A 4,516-nucleotide genomic window follows, 5' to 3' on the forward strand; every position below is an offset into this window, starting at 1 on the left:
GTGTCCCTGCCCCTGCCTCCTGCCCCGCGGGCGGCCTTGTCCTGAGTGCTGGTGACCAGCGGGACTCACATTTAGGGCCCCAGCTCCACGGCACCCGACGATGCCAGGGAAGGTCTCTCTCCTCAGGACACCAGGGGGCTGGGTGCAGACCCCAGGGGGGCCGGGCTGCGTGCCCGAGGGGGGCTGCCCGGGGCCCGCGTGCACCGCGGCCGTCCTAGAGCTCAGGTCTGGACTGACAGACGGTTCTGACAAGAACCCCAGTGGGGAAGGCTCCAACTCCCTGAAGGCACGAATGCCAAATCCCCCTTCCACAGGCCGCATTAAGGGCCAGAGGGTACCCGAGGACAGTCACGTCGGGCCCCCGCGGGTTGTATGGCCAGCTCCCTGGGGACCAGCGGGGACAGTCAGGCCCCCGACCTGCCTCCAGGGGGGTCTCCAGACCTGGCGGGTTCCCTGCAGCCTGCACAGCTCAGGAGGCCCCTCCTGCTGGTCTGAGGAGCGGGGCCCGGCCACCCCGCAGGCTTGGTAGCGGGGCCAGGGTGCTGGGCGCCGAGCTGGTCCGGGTGGCCCTCAATTGCCCCCCCCACCCTCGGGAGCCCCGCCAGGAGCCCGGGCTGTGAGGGAGCCGGGGGAGCCTGACGCCGCGGGGAGGGTCCAGAGGGGGCCTCGGGTGCGCCCGCCCTCGTGGGGCTCTGGTCTTGCAGGAGGTGGGCTACTCGCAGGGCATGAGCGAGATCGCGGCCATCCTCATGTTCCTGCCCGAGGGGGACGCCTTCTGGGCCCTGGCCCAGCTGATGACCAACGACAGGCACGCCATCCACGGGAGGGGCGCGCGCAGGGCGGCAGGGCGAGTGGCCGGGTATGGGGATGTCGGGGGCAGGGGAGAGACGAGCGAAGGGACCGCTCGGGGTGGCCGGGGTCCGACGGCCACCCTGGCAGCGGCGACTCGCTGCCCCAGCTAGCCTCGGCTGCATGCTTGCCCCCAGGCGCCCGCCCCACCTGCCACCCACGGCCACACGGGGCCCAGAGGGCAGCGTCTCCCTTCCCGGGGGCCCCCAGCCTCACTCCCAAGCCCACAGAGGGCTGCACGCCATCACCTTCCCCTTGGCCTGCACCGCTGTCCCTTGGGGCTGGGGACCTGCCTGTCCCCGTGGAAGCCCCTGCAGGAGAGAGGATGCTGGGTCAGCAGGGCCTGGTCCTCAGCCCCCAGCCCACCGCCTGCGGGGGTCTCTGTGAGGACGAGGGTCCCCGGGCCCCGCACCCCCGGGGCCTGGGAGGGCAGATGCCTCTGGAAGAGCGGGTCCAGTCAGGGCTCCGAGGGTGGTGGGCACACGGGGTCAGGGCGGGGGGATGCCCCTGCCCCGACACCCCCCACCCTGCTGGTGCAGGGGAGCCCTGATCGTGGGGGTCTGGGGCTTCTCAGGCTTCTTCGTCCCAGGCTTCCAGAAGTCCTCAGGTTCAGGCTCATCACAAGCGCGTCCTCCAAAGAGTCCCCGACCTGAGGCACATGGTGAGTGGGAGCTCCTGAGGCTCCATTCCCGGGCCCGGGGCAGGGGGGGGGGCACGCCCTCTGAGCTGCCGAGTTGGGGTCACGTCCTCCCCCTGGGGCCCGGGGGCCCTCGGGGCTGGCGGGTGGCTGGGCTGGGGGAGCGCGCCACCCGGCTCCAGGGGCCACGGCGTGGGGCTGAGCACCTCCTGCCCTCCCGCCAGGACGAGAAGCAGATGTCCACCGGCATATCCCCAAAGTGGTTCCTGCAGTGCTTCTTGGCCAGGTGAGGCTCCCGGGACCCCAGATCCCGCTGCCCCCTGCCCCTGGAGAGGTCCCAGCTCAGCCCCACCCTCAGACGAGCAGGCCCAACCCCAGGGCCCTGAGGTCGCAGCCCAGCCCGTCTCATGGAGAAGCCCGAGGCCCGCCCTCTATGCCGTCTTGACGATCGGGTCCGGGGACGGCAATCTCTGCCAACACTCCCCCAGGGGGGAGGGGGTCAGCCCAGGGTGTGGATGGGCCCCGGCCTCGGCGCGGCCAGGATGGGGTCCTCTGGAGCGGGTGTATCAAGTGCAGGGCAAGTCTGTGCCCCCCAGGGGTGCCGGAGGTGCTGGCAGGGTCGGAACACTGGAGGGCCGGGAGCATGATCTCACCTGGGGGGGGGTGTGGGCCTCGTCAGAGGCAGCCGGGGGGCAGATGGCAGGCCTGGCCTAGGCCCAGCCGAGCCCCCAGGGGCCACTGCTCAGGCTGCTCTCTCCACCCCGCTATCCCCTAGACCCCCTTTCGCTCACCCTGAAGCTTGTGGATGAAGCTGTGGGAGAGGGTGCTCAGGCCATGGCCTACACCATCATCAAGGTGCACAGGAGTAAGTGAGCAGGGGCAGCAGCGGGGGCGGAGGGGGACCCCCCTAGGGGAGGGACTAAGGTGCCGGAGAAGGAAAAAGACTGCGGGCACTGAGCGGGGGCGTGAGAAGGAGCGTGATCAAGGAGGGGAGCCAAGCCGTAGTCAGGAGTCCGTGCGCACAAGCGCGGGCACGGACTCCTGGAGCAACAGGGGCCCCCCAGCGCTCGGAGAATGGGCTGGGGGCCACAGGGCGGGGCTTTGGGTCGCTGACTCTCGCCCAAGCCCAGAGCGCTGAAGCTGCCCCTGGAAGGGCTCCGGGAGTTCCTCCAGGACTCCTCTGGCCCAGCCCTGGGCCCTGGAGGACGGGGCGGTGCTCAGACACCTTCGGACCTCCATGACCAGCTCCACGGGAGGAATGCGGTGCGACCATGCCCCACCCCAGGTGGGCTCAGGGCCCCAGCCCCTTCCAACCGGGACCCCCCTGCTGGGAGCCGCACAGGGACAGAGCCCCCGGGGCACCGTCCTCATTATGGGGCTCTCCTCTTCTGTTCAGCCTGGGGACTCAGGCAGGGAGGGCGGGTGAGATGGCAGGGGATGGGAAACACACACTGAAAGGGCGCGAGCGGGAAAGGTGGGGGGGGAGAGAGAAAAGGGTCATGCGGAGGAGGCCGTGGGCCAGTGGGAAGGCCATGAGGGAACGAAAGGGCCACGGTGGGGACACACAGATGTGGACCGCGACCCCATCGGACTCTTTCCAGCGGGACCTGAGGAGGTAGTTCCCCATGAGGCTCTGGGCCTGGAGCAGAGTATCCCCGGCGCCCGGGTCTCTCCTCCATTCTCCGGATTCTGAGCACACGCCCAGGGTGGAGGAGCCGGCCTCCGGGCCCCAGCCACCCAGCCTGAGCCGCCCGGACCCCCCTCCCGGCCAAGCAATCTCCAACATCCCCCCCGCGATGGAACCTCCTCCCCACCCTCCCAGGAAAACAAGACGGTGCAGGGCAGCGGCCCCGGCATTGGTGGGCTTCAAGACAAAAAAAACGGGGTACCCTTCCCTTGGCCACCTGGGCCTCCCCAGAGGCACCCCACGGACAGCCGGAGCACCACGGGACTCCATCCGGGGTCCCCCCAGCCCACCTAGGGACGAACGCGTGTCGGGCCCAGGAACTGCCCTGCGGCAACGGCAGTTTGTGCCTCGCTGGGATCAGAGTGACGGGCACAGCCAGGGCACAGCCAGGATGCGCGCTGAGCCTGCTGCCCCGAGGCCACCCGACAAGCCCGGGACCCCATCTGCCCCTGCATCAATGGGGTCAGCTCGAAGATGCCGCGGGCATAGGCGGGCAGACAGTGGCGGTGAGTGCGGGGGCCCGGGGCTCGTGGCATGCGTCACCGTGCCCTAGCTCGTCTGTGTCCCTCCTCGGAGGGCGGACACCACCCGCACAAGGAACCCAGTCCCTACCCGAGGGACCTGGGCTGGTCTGGCCCGGGTCTGTGCAGACAGGGGGTGACTCGAGCCACCCCCAAGGCCCAGCACTAAGAGGGGATCCAAGCCAACCACGGGGCCCTGGAAAGCATGCGTTTGGCCCCCGGCCCTGGCGGAAGCCCTCTAACAGACGGATGTGGCTCTCAGGCACTGGCGTGCACACAGATCAGGTCGCTGACTAGTGCAGCCCTGGGATCCGGAGACACCCAGGCAGGGCAGCAGGGGCAGGCCTTGTGGGCCCCACCAGCACCGAACAACAGGAGGCAGGCTCCTCCACGTGCTGGGGCTCCAGCAGTCAGTCACCCGGCCCCAGGGCGTCCCAAGGACCGGGGTCCAGCTGCCTGGGGGACCCAGTGCAGAGCCCACTAGGCGCAGCGGTCCACGTCAGCCCTGCTGTCCCAGAACCGCTGTCAACGCCACCAACCTAGGACACGCGCCCCCACCCCCAGAGCGAGTCTGCACAGGCTCCCATGGGGGGATCCAGCACCCGCACCCTGTGGGATTCGCTTTCCTCTAAGGACAGGAAGTGTCTCCAAGGGGAAGGCGCACCACCCTGGCTATGAGCCCCTGTTTGCGATTTGCAAGTTCAATAAAAGTGTTGTTGTGTGCAAATACACGGCCGGCTTTGTTTCTGCGTCCCCCAGAGCTTGTGCGAACGGGGGTGGAGACACCCCCAGAGAGGAGGAGGCGGACGCCACAGCCCCAAC

This window comes from Canis lupus, chromosome 38 (assembly GCF_011100685.1).
Source record: "Canis lupus familiaris isolate Mischka breed German Shepherd chromosome 38, alternate assembly UU_Cfam_GSD_1.0, whole genome shotgun sequence".
NCBI classification, from domain to species: Eukaryota; Metazoa; Chordata; class Mammalia; order Carnivora; family Canidae; genus Canis; species Canis lupus.